The sequence below is a fragment of the Pongo abelii genome, chromosome 13 (genome assembly GCF_028885655.2).
Source record: "Pongo abelii isolate AG06213 chromosome 13, NHGRI_mPonAbe1-v2.0_pri, whole genome shotgun sequence".
In the NCBI taxonomy this organism is placed as follows: Eukaryota; Metazoa; Chordata; class Mammalia; order Primates; family Hominidae; genus Pongo; species Pongo abelii.
In genome coordinates, this window is record NC_071998.2 from 19,481,931 (window position 1) to 19,500,814 (window position 18,884).

An 18,884-nucleotide genomic window follows, 5' to 3' on the forward strand; every position below is an offset into this window, starting at 1 on the left:
TTGGGTGATGGGTCCACCAAAATCTCACAAATCACCACCAAAGACCTTACTCATGTAACCGAACACCACCTGTTTCCCAATAACCTATGGAAATAAAAAAAATTAATAAAAAAGAAATTGATATACCCTTTTATGACTGCACCCACCTCCATCCCAGCACCTGCCCTCCCCAGCAACCACTAATGTGTCTTCAATATCTAAAATTTTACCATTTCATAAATGTTATATAAATGGAATCATACATATGTAACATTTTGGAATTTGCTAGAGGGCCAAGAAGGGCCTCTGGAGCTCCGGAGAGAGAGAGATTGGGTTGGAGATGCAGGTTCAGAGGTGATGGTGTCCCATGGCTACAGGAGCCCAAGGGTGGCTGAGATTACCCAGGCAGAGAAGGAGGAGGGACAGCAGGTGGGGCTGTCGACATTTAGGGGATGAATAGAGAAGGAAGATCCTGGGAAGGACACTGAGAAGGATCAGTTGGAAAGGGGGGTCATCACAGGACTGACTGGTAGGGCTCATCCCTTGGTGGCCATGACATTTACTAGGGAGGACAGGGCATTCCTAACAATGCTGCCTTCTATGGGGTACATCCTGTGTGCTTGGCCCTGCTCTGTGCCCTGCTCAGTTCTTACCTCACCACCTGTGAGATAGGTTTTTCATTTTGTTTTGTTTTGTTTTGTTTTTGAGACAGGGTCTCACTCTCTCAGCCAGGATGGAGTATAGTGGCGTAATCAGAGCTCACTGCAGCCTTGACCTCCTGGGCTTAAGCAATCCTCTTGCCTCAACCTCCCATGTAGCTGGGACCACAGGCACGTGATGCCATGCTTGGCTAATTTTAAAAAATTTTTTGTAGAGACGAGGTCTCATTATGTTGCCCAGGCTGGTCTTGAATTCTTGAGCTCAAGCAATCCTCTCCTCTATCTTGGCCTCTCAGGGTGCTGGGATTACAGGTGTGAGCCACTGCATCTGGCTGAGATAGGTATTATTACATCATTTTAGGTGAGAAGACCGGGACTCTGAGTGGTGAAGGGACCTGCCAAGGACACCTGGCTGGTAAGTGGCAGAGATGGGAATGGAACCTGGGCTGTCTCTCTGGGCTCTGGTGATTGTGTGTTAAACTCTTCTGGGTCAGAGAGAGTGGGGGCAAAAGAATAGGAGTTGGAATGAATTGGCTTGGACAAGTGCATGGGCTGGGGTGCTGAGGAAGAGGAGGGCGTGGATCTGAGCCACAGCCTGCTGGCATCTGTGGTGAGGACAGCACTGGGGGTGGGAGGAGGAGGAAAGGGGAATGCAGGGCATTGTTGAAAGAGAAGGAGCCAGTCCAGAGGAAGAGGATGCAGACTAAGGACAGACAGACAAGAAGACTGGAGGAGTGGGAGCCAGAACCCAGGGGGCTGAAGGGCCAGCCCTGCACCTGGTGTAGGATGCACTTTAACAAGAGGGCCCCTTCTGGGGCTCCCTCTGTTTTCCTAGTCTCCCCTTAAAAGAGGGGAACTGGCTCCTCCCAAGGCTCCTTTGCCCCTTCTCTGAGCTATCCACACCCCCCCTGTTGCCTGGTGAGGAGCAGCAGGGGATTCTAAACAAAGACATCAGGGAACTGGAACAAGAATGGATCATAACCATCCAGCGCATGCCAAGTCCCCCACCCCTCACACACACACCCCTGGGCTCCCGCAAACACTCCCTGGCTCAGGCCCAGTGCGGGGCCTTCTGGTGAGAACCCCTCCCTGGGAGTGCAGCCTTCTGGGCCGCTTTCTTCTCAGTAGGACTGAGCTGTCAGGCGCCTCCCAGAGATTTCAAGACGGCTCCCCTCCCCCAAGGGATGCCTTTGTCTTTGTCTCCATAGAAGAGGCAGCAGCAGGGGGTGGGGTTTGGAAGAGGGGAAATGAGACAGGGTCCTTGCACCCAGAAAGCCTAATTGGGGTGAAGGGTGGCCAGACACGGATGCTTTTTGTGTGGGTCATAGGCACTCAGAGGACTGAGAGGTCCCTGCCTTCTGGAAGGTAGTCAGAGAGGACTTCATGGAGGAGATGGCCTTTGGGCTGTCCTGGAAGGACAGTAGATTAGATGGGCAGAGATGGGACGGAAGAGTGTTTCCAAGTGAAGGGACCACATGACCCAAGGCTCAGAGGTGGGAAAGAACCCGGGGTACTGGAGAATAGGAGGTGGGCCTGTGTGAGTGGCCCTGAAGAGTATGGGTGGAGATGCTGGGGAAATGGGAAATAAGGCCAGAGAAGTCCCAGGTCAGCCAGATGGCAGAGGGCTTGATTGTCAGCTGAGGAGCATGAGCCTGGTTTCTCAGCCCATGGGGAGCACCGAAAGTTTTGATAAGGATGATGGCCCTGGTCCCTGGGGTGGAGAATAGAATCAGTAGGGTGAGGTGGAGGCAGGGAGAACAATGTGGAGGGGCTATGGCCTGGACAGGGCAGTGGCTGTTGGGGTGGGGAAAGATGCACATGTGAAAATCACCTTCAACAGAACATGGACTTACAGAACATGGACTGGGGAGAGGGGTGAGGGAGAACAGGTAGTCAGGGATGATCCTCAGGCCACACAAGCAGGCCCTCGGATGTGCAAGTGGGTCAGGTGGAGAGTATGGTTGGGGCGGGGGTGGTAGTTTTCAGAGCACAAATGTCTGTGTCCCTTTGGGCATCTGTGGCTGGGAAGGAGGGCTTTGCTCCGGGTGAGATGCAGGTCGGAGGCTCCAAGCATGTTGTATGTGGCAGGGGTAGGTGCTGTACCCAGGCAGACCCAGGACCTGTCACAGGAGAGGTGTCTCAGGGAAGAGAGCAGAAGGCAGTAGGGGGCGGGAGCCCGGGATGAGCAGCCACTTGCCGCTACATAGAATGAGTAAAAGGAGAGTTCGGGGGTTTTTTGCACTCAGAGGTGATTCTGAACTGGACCTTGCTTTCCATTATTCCATTATCAATGAGCACCTCCCACGTGCCAGCTAGTGGCAGAACCATGGTGGCTTCCAGCCCCAGCCCCTATTTTTAAAGAAGTTTCCATCTGATGGGGGAGAGAATGGGTTCCAATATTAGGCTCACCATGCTCAGTGCCAGGAGAGACGGACAGAGGGACAGGTCAGGGAAGGAGCCCTCAAGGAGGTTTGCTCACAGGGACATGGGGAAAGGACAATTCCAGGAGAAAGAGCCTGAGCAAAGGCCTGGAGACGGAAGTCCATCAGTGTAGACTGAGCCCAGGCGGATGTGGGAAGGGGAGAAGGGGAGACAGGAGATGGAGAGACAGAGGAAGCAGCTCTAGAAAGGCAGGTTCAGGTGGATGCAGGTGACCTGGGTTCTGGCTTTGGATGGGAGCCGTAGTGCAGGCAGCAAGGAGGGAGAGTGGGGTAGGCAGAAGGGAAGGATGATGGAAGCTTTTCATAAAGGCAGAGGCAGGGTGGTTGCTGGGCCTGAGAGGTCAGCGGGCCCTGGCCGCCTGTCTCGCCAGGACCTCTCCGTTTCCATTACTGCCTGGGTCCTGACTCCTTTATATTACATTTCTGGATCACTCACTCATAAATCCTTTTCCTGCCTGGGGCTGGGAGCCCTTGAACAGGCAGCAGCTTTGATTTAAAGGCAGGGCTGGCAGTAAAGGGGGAACAAAACTACCCAGAGAAGAACACAGGCAGCACACAGGCTTCCCTGGGGGAGATATGTAATTAAAGTGGGGCCGCCTCTCTCTTCCTGAGAGCTTCCTAGAGGATGGAGGAGGGGAAGGTTGCCACCTGCTACATCGGTCCACTGGGCCAGCACGTTCCCAGTTCCAGAAGGACGGGGCCAGACTCAGAGCTGCACACACTAGACTCCAGCTGAGCTCTCTGCTGGAGTCAGCAGACTTCTAAGATTGTCTCCAGTAATCCCCACCTGCTAGTAACCATGCCCTTGTTATGGTGGGAGTCTGGGGTGGACCTAGTGACTTGTTTCTAATGGATAGAGACACATAGCAAATGAAATGGGTGCCACTTCCATGACTGGGCTATTAATACAAAAGACTGTGAATTCCTTCTTGCTAACAGTCTCTCTCTCTCCCTCCCCCTGCCTCTTGCCTTCTTGGTTTGCACACTTTGATCAAGCAAGCTGCCATGTTGGAGTGGTCCACATGACAAGGAACTGAGGGGGGGTCTCTGGCCAACAGTTAGAGAGGAACTTAGGTCCTCAGTCCAACAACACCCAAAGCATTAAATCTCGTCAACAATTGCATGAATGAGATTGGAAGGAGATCCCTCCCCCAGGCGTCATCAGATGAGACCACAGACCCTGGGCTGACACCTCCATTGCAGCCTCACAGAAGAGGCTGCATCTGTCATCAGATGACATAGAAGATACTGCTAAGTCATGCCTGATCCCAGGCCCACAGAGACTGGGAGAAAACAAATGTGTACTATTTTAAGCTGCGAAATTTTAGGATAATATGTTACACAGCAATAGATAACTCATACACCTGCTGATTTGAGCCAGTCAATTCCTTGCTTTGAATCCCAATGTTCCCATCTGAATAAATGGGCTAATAATACTCAGCCCAAGGGACTGATCAAAGATCAGAGCCAAAAGCAGATGGGAAAGACCTCCGAGTGCTGTAAAATGTTGTGTACATGGGATGCATTTTTGTGAATATAATTATCTCAGTGAGGGGTTGGGGAGAACATGGTTCTTATCTTGACTTCTCAACTTATAGACTGAGAGGCCTTGTGTAAGTCAGTTAACCTGTCAGTCCTCAGCTTCCTCATCTGTAAAAGGGGTTTGTTGGGAAAATGAAAGGAGAATTCAGGTAAATCATGCAGCATGTGCCTGGCATATAGTAGGCACTCAGAAAAAAATCATGGCCCTTCTTGATTCATGTTGTTACTGTTGTGGTGATTCTGAATGAGATGAAGGGATGAGGACGGTCAATGCTGGTTCTTCCCACTGTACTGGCGCAAGAGCCTTGGCATCTGCAAGATCTCTGGACCACCAACCTGATCTCAGCCGAGTGTGCCTCTCTGGGGAAGCTGACAGCAGAGAGCAGATTGATCCTTCCCCAAGAATCACCCTATACACGAGCTTGTTAAGGCTGCCTTACTAAGGAGCCACTGGCAGAGAAGCACCTGACATGGAGGACGCAGAAGCAGAGCTGGCCCCATGGCCTGTTCTGCAATGGACTGGCTGCTGTTTATTCTGTGTTTCTGAGACCAGCCTCAGAGTGCTCTGGGGATGCCCTGGAAGTCTTTGATGGGAAAGTCAGGCTTTCTGAGCAGTGACAATGATGTTTCAGAACCAGGTCAGACAGCATGTGTTCTGAGTTGAGGATGCAGACTGATGATGGGAGATGAAGGAGAGGAGGGGTCAAAAAGGACATCCTGGGGACAACATACACCTTGGTTAGCCATCACCATTCCTGGTCTCTGTTGGGTGTTGGATTCCGACTGAATGGCCTCTGGACCTCCTGTCACCTACTGGTGAAGGCCTCTCTGCCACCCTCCTGGGCCAAAGTCAGCTGGGTAAAGCAGAGCCATTGGCCCTGAGAGGCACAGTGACTTACTTGCACAGGACCACTCAAGCCAGTTGGTGGAGTAGGAAGCCAAGAGTGAGTCTGTCCAATCTCAAAGCCCATGAGAAAAATCAGCCTAGAGGAGCTGTGTTTTCAAGGCTGGACTCATTCCTGGTCGTCGAAAAGAGAGGATGAAATTGCAGAATTTAGCACATTTTAATCCTGAAGTTTTTTATTCAAAGGATGACCGTCCTGCAATGTCAGAGCCTAAGTGTGTCCTGTTCTGAACAATAGCAGAGACAATGACTATAAATAGTTGCCATGAAGGTAAAGAGTTAGGTTCTCATGGAGAGACAATGGCATAGGAGACGTAATTGGGGTGGGGGACAGGTGTCAGAAAAGGGTCCTCTGAAAAACCAACATTTGGGCTGAGACCTAAAGGCTGAGCAAGAATCAGCCAAGGGAAGGATAGAAAAAAGAGAGTCACAGGAAGAGGAAACCGTGTATGCAAAGGCCCTGAGGCAGGAAGCTGTGTGGTGTGTAAGTGATGGAAAGGAAGCAAGTCTTCCTGGAGCTCTGTGAACAAGAGGACGATTGCTTGAGGCCAGAGGACCCTGAAGGCCTTGATAAGAAATTTAGATTCGATTCTAAGTGATCCAATTCCCATTGTTAGTGGGTTAGACCTCAAGGAGTCTAGGGGTGGGAGTAAGGGAGTGATAGATGGATTTGGTTGGAGACACTGCCATGTCCTGATGTTAGTTAGAGGGGTAGTGTATCTGGCAGTTGATGAAGAGATGAATAAGATAAGGGAAACTCATTGGAAAGCACCTAATGCCTTCGAATGGGGGTAGCCTCAGTACCCCTGGGCAGCTGGAGAGCTTGCTCCAGGCTTTGAAGGGCTGGACTGTCAGAAGCCATGGTGCTTGTCCATGTGCTCTCCAGAGTTTGCCTTTGCTCTCCAAGGACATTTGGACATCTGATCCAGGCCTCAGTCACCTTCTCTGCCAAGTGATCACATTGACAGGCTCTGCGGGCAGGAACCTGCTCTTTGCCTCTGTGGTAGTCAAAAGAATGCCTCGAGAGATATCTATGCCCTCATCTTCAGAATTGGTGAATATGTCAGGTTGCGTGGCAAAGGGAAATTAAGGTTGCAGATGGAATTAAGGTTGCTAATCAGCTGATCTTTAAACAAGAGGGTTATCCTGGATTATCTGGGTGGGCCTGGTGGAATCACCAGGGTCCTTTAGATGTGGGAGAGGGAGGTGGAAGAGGAGGTTAGAGTGATGTGATCCATGGATCTGAGGAGGACCTGATCCATGATTGCTGGCTTTAAAGTTGAAGGAAGAGGCCATGAGCCAAGGAATATAGGTGGCCTCTGGAAGCTGGAAAAGACAAGATATAGAGTCTCTTCTAGAGCTTCCAGAATGGAGTCTTTTCTAGAGCTTCCAGAAGGGAATGCTGCCCTGCCAGCACCTTGACTTGAGCCCACTGAAACTCATGTTGGATGTCTATCCTCTGGAAGTTTAACATAATACATTTGTGTTGTTTAAGCCACTGACTTCGTGAAGTTTGTTCTAGCAGCAATAGGAAACTATAACAGTTGCCCTCCCCCATAAGGGCACCATCTCTGTGTGGGTGGGTGGTTTTTTCTCAAGCCCATAAAATCACCTTTCCCCCAAACCCAGGCACAGTGGAAAGAGCACTGGACCTGAAGCCTGGAAACCTGGGCCTCAGTCTCTGCAGTTTTGTCAACTACCTGTGAGACCTTGGGCATCTCCCTCTGCTTCTCTGGTCTCATTCTGCAAAGGGGCTAATACCCACCCTGTATGACACCTTGCAGGGGGACAGCACTCTGCAAGCCATAATGTGGTGCACATGTGGAAAGGATATTCATGGTGCAGGGGGGTGACATGCTTTAAATGTTTGTCCCCTCCAAACATTTCATGTTGAAATGTGAACTCCAATGTTGGAGATGGGACCTGGTAGGGAAAGTGTTTGGGTCACAGGGGTGGATCCGTCATGAATGGCTTGGTGATGAGTGAGTTCTCAGTTCTCACTCAGTTTAGTGAGATCTAATTGTTTAAAAGAGTGTGGCACCTCCCCACTCTCTCTCTTGCTCCTGCTCCCACCATGTGATATGCCTGCTCCCCGTTTGCCTTCCATCATAATTGGAAATTTCCCGAGGCTCTCACTACACTTCCTATATAGCCTGCAAAACCATGAGCCAATTAAACCTCTTTTCTTTATAAATTGCCCAGTCTCAGTTGTTCCTTTATAGTGATGCAAAAACAGACTAACACAGGGAAGAAGTTCATAGTGCTCGAAGACCAGATATTTAAATGAGAGAAAAGACACAGGCATGAGGAAAGATAACATAAAGTGGAAAAGCTGCAGGGAGATGTGACTGTTGGGCCCCCATTCAAGGCTAGAGCTGGGCAGCACTGAATGTGTACAGGGGACGGCGAGCCCCAGGACACACAGCTGGTGAAGCTCATGAGGCTGGAAAGGCAGGCGAGAGCCTGGTCTCACAGGGCCTCAAGTGCCAGTGTATTAGTCTGCCAATAAGGATATACCTGAGACTGGGTAATTTATAAAGAAAAAGAGGTTTAATGATCTCACAGTTCTGCATGGCTGGGGAGGCCTCACAATCATGGCGGAAGATGGAGGAGCATTGGCACCTCTTACATGGCGGCAGACAAGAGAGCGTGTGCGGGGGAACTGCCCTTTATAAAACCATCAGATCTCCTGAGACTTATTCAGTATCATGAGAACAGCACAGGAAAACCCTCCCCCATGATTCCATTACCTCCCACCAGGTCCCTCCCATGACAGATGGGGATTATGGGAGCTATAATTCAAGATGAGATTTGGGTGGGGACAAAGCTAAACCATATCAGCCAGACAGAGCCACCCAGCCTTTATCCTGAAGACAGATTCTGGGGAGCCCTAGTGGGGACCCAGTAACTTATGGGAAGGCCATGCCAGGGGGGTGGGATGCAAGGAGCACCTAGGAGACATATAAGAATCTTAGCCCAGGATGGGAGGGAGGGTCCTCAGATAGGTGTGAATGCTCAGTTCACTCACTCATGACGCTGCCCTTGCCAGCTGGGAGCCCTTGAGCAAATCACTTACCATCTATAATCTCAGTCTTTCTCCTGTTCAGTGGGGCTTGGTGGTGGTGCTAACTCCATTATAGAGTTGTGGGGCTCACCCCAGAAAACACACCCAACACCCTTGATATGGACCCCCTTGTGCTGCCCAAACCTCCATGCTCCCCTCTCACTATCCAATGACTTCCACCCCATCAGGTGGACATGTTGGGTCCCTTCATTGTCCTTCCATCCACACCCACGGCCCCCCTGCAAAAGCAACTTCTCTTTCCTGTTGTCTCTCTATCCTTTCCCAGCAAGGGCTTCTGATGTGTGCTCCGAGCATCCCCACATTCTTCAAAAGACGTGTTTGGAAACAAGAAATTGCTAGAGAGATGATTCAGTCCTTGGCCTCAGCTTGTGTCTGGACATAAGCAGGCCCATCTGTGGAGGCCGCACTGCCAAATTCTGTCACTCTTGCTCCATATGGTCTGTGCCCCCCTCCATCTCCCTCCCAGAAGCTGCAGTCTGTGCCTGTCTCTCACTCTGCTTTGGTTGCTACATGGAAAATTCAGCGAGGGGTGTCTTGGCTCTAGTGAGCGGGCAACTCTGCTCCTCTCCTGCCTTGCCTGGGACCACTATGGGGGCAAATATCGGGGGCGGGGAGGTTCTGGGCTCCTTTGGAACCTCTTCCTTCTTGTCCACATAGGGCGACAGTGTGGAGTCCTAGAGCTGAGAGGAACAGAGGGAGGCTGTCAGCTCCTGCCTTGGAAGTAGAGGTCTCTCCGGCAGAAAGTAACTTCCTGAAATGCTGGCTCTGTCGTTCACAGGTCCAGTTCCCTTGTCCTAAACAGTGATGTCAGACAGCCTCTTTCAACCACAGCCTTGCTGGCAGGCAGCTGGACTTGGCACTAAAAGACCTCGATTCATATCAAGCTGTGTGACCTTGTGTTATTGGTTAACCTCTCTGAGTCATCTTGTGACGGTTGTGAACTGTGAGTGGTTATTCCTGCCTTGTTCACCTCCTAGGTTGGTTGTTGGGGTCTAATAAGATGCCCATTGTGAAAGAGCTTGGTAAGCAGTAGGGGAGCAAATCTCAAAGTGTGGTCCCTGGGCCATCAGCCATAGCATTACCTAGGAATTCAGGAATAATATAGACCTACTAGTCCTGAAGCTCTGGGGGTGGAGCCCAGCAATGTGGATTTCCACAAGCTTTCTGGTGACTCCAATGCCCACTAAAGCTTGAGAAGCTCTGGGAAGATGAGCATATGGACGAGACCATCCCCATCTCCTCATCAGTATTGGCTCAGAGTCACCTTAAGTGTGCTGGGGCCTGTGCCACGTTTGGCTGTATAAATATTTCATTGCAAACAGTCTAAGGTTTAAAGATCTGTGTGATTTCATCTGGGCAAATCCATTTCAAAATAAATTCATGATGTTTATGGGCAGATAGAAAAAGCAACTTCCCAGGGAGATTTAAACCCAGGATGGCAAACTCAAAGCCTTCGGGAGCTAAGCAGGTGATGCGAATGTGGGAAGAGGTTGGGGTAGGACAGGGAGAGGCAGAGTCTGGCTGTGCTGCAGAGCTCAGCCCTTACCTAATGGCGTTAAAAAATAACAAAAACCCTGAGCTGGCCAAACAAAACACATATGTTAGACAGATCTGGTTCAAGGTCTGCCAGTTTTTAACTGGTACAAATGCTGAGGGGTGGGGAGGAGAAAAGAGATTTGGTTTCAGCAAAGCTATGCATTGGCCACAGACTTAGTTGCCCTGGAAAATAGTGTTTGGCATGCAGTTATAATTCCCAGGTTCAGCCTGGGTTAACAATGGCATGATTCCGTTAATTTGCTTGTTTATTTATTCCACACAAACTCTTTTCTAGGGCCCATGCTAGGTTCTGTGGCCCCAAAGCTGAATCAGACACTTTCTCTCAAGGGGCTGGACATGTCTGTGGATGCCTCCTGTGCATCATTTTACAGCATTCTGTGGAGTGCTACTTGACGAGATACTGGGTATTCCACGGGGAAAGTGGCCCAGGGTTAGCTAAGCCTGGAAAGCTCCTAGTTAAACGAAGTTACTTCACTGCAGGACTTCTCAGAGCTGTTACTATGCTAATGTTTATTATACAGTAAATGACCTCAAAGTGTCTGGGCCTCTCTGGGGTTCCTGATGGGCCTGTATGTCCTGATCTGTAATGGGGCTGGTGAGTAGATGTGGGATCCCCTAGAGGTGTGGCAGGGCCAGGGACCTGCTGCGCTTAGGCTTGGAGGGGTCTTCTTCCCCTGGGACCTTCAGGATCTGCAGCGAGACACTGAGGGGACAGTCCTCAAGGGGTGGATTTCACTTTCCGTGACAGTAAGAGAGCTCAAAGGGTTTAATGCAGAGGCCCCCTGGTTCCATTTGCATTTGAGAAATATGACTGTGCTGGGGACGGGGAGGAGGGATGCACATCAGAGAATGGAGAACTGTCAGTGTCCCGTGCAACAGGAATGCTGAAACCTACTCCCATGCCAGTTTCTGTTTCTGGATTTTATTACCAAGGAAGGGTGAGAAAGCAATTTCTGTATTCAAACAGGGCTTGATCTCTTTCCTACAGCACATAAGCCACTGATCCACCAAGGAGCTTGAGGAAGCCTCAGACAGAAGGCCATAGTTATGTTAACTGCTGCTTTTACAACCGAGGCTGGCTCTGACTTCTATGAATAAAATTTAGAGGTTCAGGACAGATCTGAAAACCAATCTCTCCCTTTTTCTCTTCTCAACTCTCCCCACTCATTGTCTGAGGCAGGTGCGCGTGCTCTTTTCTCTTCCTCTCTCCCCACCCCCTTTCTTGCTATCCTGCTGGCGCTCTCTCCCTCTGCAATCTATGAAGACAGTCCAGTTTGCGACTCGATATCTCTTTGTTCTGGAAATCCCCACAGCAAAAGGAGAATAAATTGCCCTTGGTCCAGGATAATCTTTTGCCGAATTAAGATGGAAGCACATTCATGAAAAACCACAACACAAAACTAAACAAAAAAAAAATCCCAACTTCCCTGAAAATATAATTCACAGAGATCATGTCCAAGAATAACTTCTTGAACTAATCAAAACTGATTCCAAAATTGCCTCCGAAGTATCTCTGATAGCTACGTTAAGTTTAGTTTCAGATACAGGGGTCTTATGTCCACAGCGGAAAGGGTGAGAAAGTCTCACTTTCTTGATAAACCAAGTCATATTTAAGAAAGGCCTGGGAATATGAAAGTTTACTTTGGAAGAATCAGAAAAAGCTGGACGCAAGGCAGGGGCAGCATTTTAAAATGTCTACGTGAATCCCCCACAGTGCGTGCCGCACCATTGGTGTATTCACGCGGAGCTCTCATTCATTTAATCCTCCTCATTACCTATGTTCTGTGGTCCAGGGAAGTCAAGCCCTTTCCCGAGGCCACACAGGAAAGAAAGGACAGCTCTGGAGTGAAATGCTGGTGTACCAGGTTTAGGCCAGTCCATGCTGTGTCTGGGACGGACCTCGAAGGGTCTGTGCATCTGGGGGATAGCAGGAGAGAGAGGTTTTCGATTTGCTGGAGCAGCAGGAGGCGCCTGCTGGCCAGTCTCTGTGACAGAAGGGAACGAGACTCTCTCCACAGACGGGCCTTGGGGATTTCTCCCCCTCACTCTGTCCTCAGTCCCTCCCTTTGGCAGCCCTGGGTCTGTCAGTTTGCAGGGGATACACCAGCCAGCAATCCCAAGTCATGCTCCCAGGCCAGGAAAAACATAACAGGAAACCTCCCGGTCTACAAGACAGGTTCCCCAGACTTCAGCAGACCCATGGGAATCTGCTTGTGCGGATCTGTAGTATGCAGTGACAGCCTGCTTCAGCCATAAGATTCAAGGCTCACATTTCTCAGGTGACTAGAGGGGGTTCTAACTCATGGGGGACTCTGGCTTCCATCTGGCCAAGACTACAGAGCATCTCTTCCCATGTTGATGTGGCTGCCTCTTGCTTTGAGTCTCATCCTGTCTTTGGCCTGTGTGCGAAAGGCAGGTTTGAGCTTGCAGAAACGGCAAACAGGAATCCTTTCTCTTCTTCAGGATTTAAACAATTACCGATCCCACCCAAAAAAAGACTTGGAGCTGTCCCTAACTCTCCCACAACAGAGACAAAGGAAATAGATTGCCTTTGTATACATTAGAACATGGAGTCTCGAACAATGGAGGTCAAGCCTCCACCCTGGCCACAGCTAGGATGTCCTGATCCAAGTAAAACCAGCACCAAATGTGTCCTCATGGCTAGTGGGTAATTGTTTGTTTAAACAGGAGCCATGCTGCTAAAACACCTGCTCACCCAAGCAGTTTCCAAGGTCACAGCTACTATACTTTTGTGATTATCTAATCCAACCTTTCCCAAAGCATCTTTCCCTATAGGATGTTAGTAGGTGTTGTATGGGGAGAAAGGTTTCTACAGTAAAATAAGGTTGGGGAATAGCTGTATTCAAGAAAATTAATTAGGTTTAACTGAAAGGCTTTTCAGAGCCTTTAATATGCTAATATGCTTTATGCATCTCTAATGGGGGAGTAGGCAGTATCCTCCCCCCACCCCGCCCCGAACTGTTGACCATAGATCCGTTTTTTCTCCAGAACACCTCAGGGGACAAGGGCTTCGTGAAGTACATTGTTGGAAAGTAGTTCTTATTTTATACCCTGGCCATACTTTTCTCAGGATTGGTGCTAATCACAGAATGGAAAAGGAGGACATCAGAGAATGAGGCTGAAGGGAGCATGGTGGCTGGACACCTCCAGAGAGCTGAGAGGTTCCAAATGGCCACGGCAGGAAGGGAGACACTGGGCCACCCTAACAGCTATTGTTTTGTGTTTCTTGAGATGTTTTCACCCCAGCTCCTTCTTCTGCCCCTAACCTCAGTTGTATGTCACTTAATATTAGATTTGGTTGCAAATAGAGACTCCATAATAGTGGCTAAACCAAGATAAAGGTATATTTTTCTTTCACATAAAAGTGTGCAGAGGAGGCAGTTCAAGACAAGTAAGGAAAAGACATAGTATCAGGGACTCAGACTCTTTCTGTCTTGTTCTTCTGCCACATGTAGCTTCCATCCCCAAAGCCACTTCACAGTACAGGATGGCTGCTGAGTTCTAGCCATTGCATCCACATTTCTAGCAAAAGAAAGGAGAAGGAGGATAAAAGAGCAATCTCTCCGTTTTACGGGCATCCAGAAACACTTCTGAACTCTTCTACTTACATCTCATTGATCAGAACTTGAACACATGATCACACCTATTTGCAAGGGAGGCTGGGAAATGTATTAACTGGGCAGCAATATGACCAGCCCCAAAATGGAGGTTCCAGCTAGAAGGGGAAAATGGATATTAGGAGACAATTGGCACTCTGCTACACATCAAAATTATTTCCATGGCTAAAGAACTTTGGTTCGGGCCCAGAACCAATCTCAGTTCATCCCCAGGCTGTTTCAGTTTGAAGCTGGAGAAGAAGGTTCTTTTTCTTCTATGGTTACCAAGCTGAAGAGGGTCTGAAGGGTTTGGAGCCATGCTCCTCAGCATGCAGAGAAAGCTTGTGTAGATGGAGAGAGCAAAGGCAATATGCAGAGAGACACAAAGGTGAGAGACTAGGGGAAAGAGAATGAAAGAGGGATTGATTGATTAATTGATTCCCAGTTCCAGTCATTCCTAAGGCCAGGCTCACCCCTGCCCTCTTCTGGTCACATGAGCCAATAAATCCCCTTTTGACCTAACACTATTTCAACTTGGGTTTCCATCACTTTCTGTAAAAGAGCCCTGGCTGCCAATGTTATCTTTTCTTCCGAGAGCAGGTAACACATGGATCCCTATTTTAGCAAAGAGAGTGTTTTCCTAGAATTAAATTGCAGAGGGAATTTATTACTTGATCTCATGTTGAAGGACATGGAATGACATAATTATATTCTTGCATGTCTGTGTAGGTCTTTACAGTTAAATCCATTAGCTCACCTGAGTGTCACAATCTCTCGGAGATGTAGGTTTTTCCCTCCCATTGTGTAGATGTGGAACTGAAGCTCAGTGGGATAATCTGGTCTCTCTACATGGCTGCTCAGCAATGGCATCACTCATTGTTCCAGCAGCATTTTGTGTGCAACCTCTATAAAGAGGAAGGCAGTGTGACTCCATCATAATTTGGAGAAGAATGCATTTTATATGGTGGATGAGCTTAAGAAAGCTTGGTCCAGGTGCTTTAACACAGGGACAGGCCTCAATGTGGAGGAAGACCATTAGACTATTAAATATCAATGGTTTGCCTCAAGGCTCGAGCAGGTGTGTTTTGCAATTGATTCACAACTCACACCTGGAAGCCTTTGCAACAAGATTCTCTAAAAAGGGCCTGTTGTGCAGGCCTTCGTTGTGGCCAGTTAAAGGGCCGGTCCTCATTGTCAGCACCTGGTTGCAGGAAAAGTGTCTTTGGATTATGAGAATTTCAGAGTTCAGTCTGCATTCTCATCCAGAGAGAAGGGCACTTTCAGCTGAGGTGCCCATCTCTCTCACAGAAGAACTTGGGTCATTTAGGAGCTTGCAGTTCTGCCTTATGTAGCATAAAAGAGACAACTTTAGATTGGCACAGCTTTATAGCAAGAGTCACTGATTTTACCAGGGTTCCCCACTGTAAGCAAACTAAACTGGGTCTTTAGCAAACATTTTTAAAAAAATAATCTATTGGAAGCATAATTGTATTTACAGGATGAAGAGAAAGCTGGAAGAACAGGTTTGGAAATGAGCGGGAATCAAAGCAGTTGTAGGTCACGAAGCTGGGGTAGAAAATCACATTTCAGCCTGGCCAGGAATGATGGTCCCAACAACGGACATGAAAACCACTTCCATGCACAGTTCTGAATGTGCTCCATATTTACCTCACCCACTCCCATGAGTCAGACTCCCAGGCAGGGGCCTTAATGGTTTGAGTGCTGTGGCTGCCAGAGGACAGGAAGCTGGGGATCTTCTCCCCTCACCTGTGTGGTAGAGGGGCCGACTTGGGTAGCTCCCAAAGCAGTGGACCACTCTGTTTACCAATTACAGCTTTATTCATTTAAAAAGTGGTCCAGGTGTCTCCTAGAAGATGGTGGTTTTAAGATCTGAAAATAAAATGACAGAAGCCACTGTGTTCCTGCTTTTACCCTCTCCTCCCAGTCCCTCAGAGCCAAATTCAGGGGGTCGGCAGGTGTCATGGGTCACCATGCGCATTCCCTTGTCCACACTGCCACCATACTTATTTTTCAGGATCTGATCCTGCCTCTGGCACATCTGATCCTGCCTCTGGCCTTCACACACAGAACAAATGCTGTACCTGGTATTCAAGGCCTTCATTATCTGACTGCAAACCAGCTTTCCCCTCCTCCCACACCTCAGCCCCCACCACCTGTTCTCCTACCATGGAACGATTTACATTCTTTAAACACACTCCTTGGAACATTTGGTTCTAGTGTTCTGTCTCCTCTTCCATCTGGGGAACGCCTGTACCATCCTCCCCCACCACTCCTGCGAGCTTTATTTTGACTCATTTATTCATTATCTGGATACTTACTGAGTGATATGGTTTGGATTTGTGTCCCTGCCCAAATCTCATGTCGAATTGTAATCTCCAATGTTGGAGGAGGGGCCTGGTGGGAGGTGATTGGATCAAGGGGGTGGATTTCCCCCCTTATTGTTCTCATGATAGTGAGTTAGTTCTCATGAGATCTGGTTGTTTAAAAGCATGTAGCTCCCCCACCCTTCTCTCTCTGGCTTCTGCCCCAGCCATGTGAGACATGCTTGCTTCCTCTTTGCTTTCCACCATGATTGTAAGTTTCCTGAGGCCTCCCCAGCCATGCTTCCTGCACAGCCTGCAGAATTGTGAGCCAATTAAACCTCTTTTCTTTATAAATTACCCAGTATCAGGTATTTCTTTATAGCAGTGTGAGAACAGACTAATATAGTGAAGTAGGCAGAATGATGGCCCCCAAAAGATGTCTACGTTTGAATCCTTGGAACCTGAGAACATGTTACATGGTAAAAGGGGCTTTGCAGATGTTACTAAGGTTAAGGATGATAAGATAGTAAGATTACCCTGGATTATCCAGGTGGGTTCAATCTAATTGCATAAATCACATCAAAGTAGAGAAGCTCCTGGTTGTGATCACAGAAAGAGACCTAATTATAGAAGCAAGTCAGAGAGGGGGCAGCACGAGAAGGACTTGCCCTGCCATTGCCACCATTGGTGATGGAGGAAGGGGCCATGAGTGAAGGAGCAGACAGCCTTGACAAGCTAGAAAAGGCCAGGAAACAGACTCTCCCCTCGAGCCTCCAGAAAGTAACCAGCCCTGCTGACACCTTGACTTTAGCCTAGTGAGAGACCCATGTCAGACTTCTGACCTATAGAACTAGAAGGTGATACATCTGTGTTGTTTTAAGCCACTAAGTTTGTGGCAATTCGTTACAGCAACAATAGAAAATGAATACTCCAGTAATTTGTTTTTTTTTTCAAGGCTATGAAGAGTTATACTTTCTGAGGCTCTGGATATCTGAGAATGTCTGCCTATTGCTGTCACCTATGAACAATAAATAATTCAGCTGACTTTATAAAGGGTTATTGGGTCATACTCTTTTAAACTAAAAATCTGCAAATGTTGTTTCGTTGTTGTGTTGGTAAGGGCTAACACAGCAGGCCTGAGGCTGTATCCTCAGAAAAACCTGCTGTCAAGGTTGGCCCTTGGCTGGTGTCTGGGAACTTGGATTTTAGGAGGGTTCCATCATTCCCAGAATGGATCAGAGCAGCTCACTCTGCTTAAGCTGTACAAATAATATGCTTTATGCCAAACACCTGTTTTCCTTCTGGGAGTCTGAAATTTTAGTGTGTGCCAGCCAGAGGGTGCCTTAGCGACCAGACCCTAGTAGTACTTCAGGCACTGAATCTCTAGTGAGCATCCTGATAGACAGCATTTCACGCATGTTGCCATTATTCGTTTGCTGTTGGAATTGAGGGTGCCCTGTGCAACTCCCCTGGGAGAGGTCTCTTGGGAGCTTATGTCTGGTTTCTCCTTGACTTCACCCCATGCATCTTTTTTCCTTTTGTTGATTTTGATTTGTATCTTTTCACTGTAATAAATGTACTCACAGCTATGTAATGCTGTGAGCAGTAGTACTCACAGCTATGTAATAGATGTACTACTACATGCTGGGTCCTGAGAGTTCTCCTAGCAAGCCATCAAACCTGGAGGTTGTGTTGGAGACTCCTGACACAGATGTGTCATTGTAGCATTTAGTGCCATGGGGGAAAACTTTGATGCCCATAACTCCGCCCACCCCTTCATAGACATCCTTTTCTTTTTTTTATTTTTCCTTATCTGGATATTTATAATAATTTTTCTGTATCCTTGAAATTAAAATAAAATCACCAAAGTCAGTCTAGATGCGCATCTGTTTTCATTACTTTTCCCTGGTAGTCAATGATCATTTTTAATCTAAACATGCCAGTCTTTAGCTAGAGGAGGTTTTCATCTAGTGTAGCAGGTATCACTGTCAAAATTAAACTTCTTTTTTCTCCTCTAATTTAAAAGAGAAGTGGCACAGAGTCACCTTCATCACTCTTGGAATGCAGGGAAATTCTTTGTGCAAATAGCCTCTTCCCAAGACCACTGAGACAATTACAATGTATCATTGGGTGGGTGGGCACCAAGCCTTTGTGTCTGAGGGCAGGGAGGTCACCAGGAATTGGGTACCTGCTGAAACCCCTCCTGACCCTGGATTACAACCCCTGGTTGTTGGTGCTGGTGAACACAGAAAGGACTGGAGTGGAAGGGCATGTGTGTCCAGTGCCAGGCACTAGACAGAACAGAGGACCCAGTCCCTTCCACTCCTTGGGGTGCTCACCAAGGCAGTCAGTCCCCGGCCCCAGCTATTGCAGCTTGACTCACTGCCCGCAGTGTTGCACAGTTATTGTGCAGGTCAGGGGCATGACCGTTGCTGTATTCCAAAGATAACAATTGAGAATTCCCACTGGCCGCTGTGTGAATCAAGTGTCCCCTGTGTTTCTGAGATGACCCACCAAAGCCAGCTGCTACAGGTTAGTGCTGCCCTCACCTCACTGTCACAGCCAGGGATCACAATAACATTGCTGGGCAATATGTGGATTAGGGACTAGGGATTGAGCTCCTCATGCTGGTGATGGACTGGCTCATGTTAGAGCTGATTCCACTGGGGGAAAAGAGTACTCTGGAAATTCCTGTACATGATTATTTCTTTAATGATTCTTCTTTTGTTTCTGTTATCTATTGTGTATAACAGACCACTCCCACAATTTAGTGGTT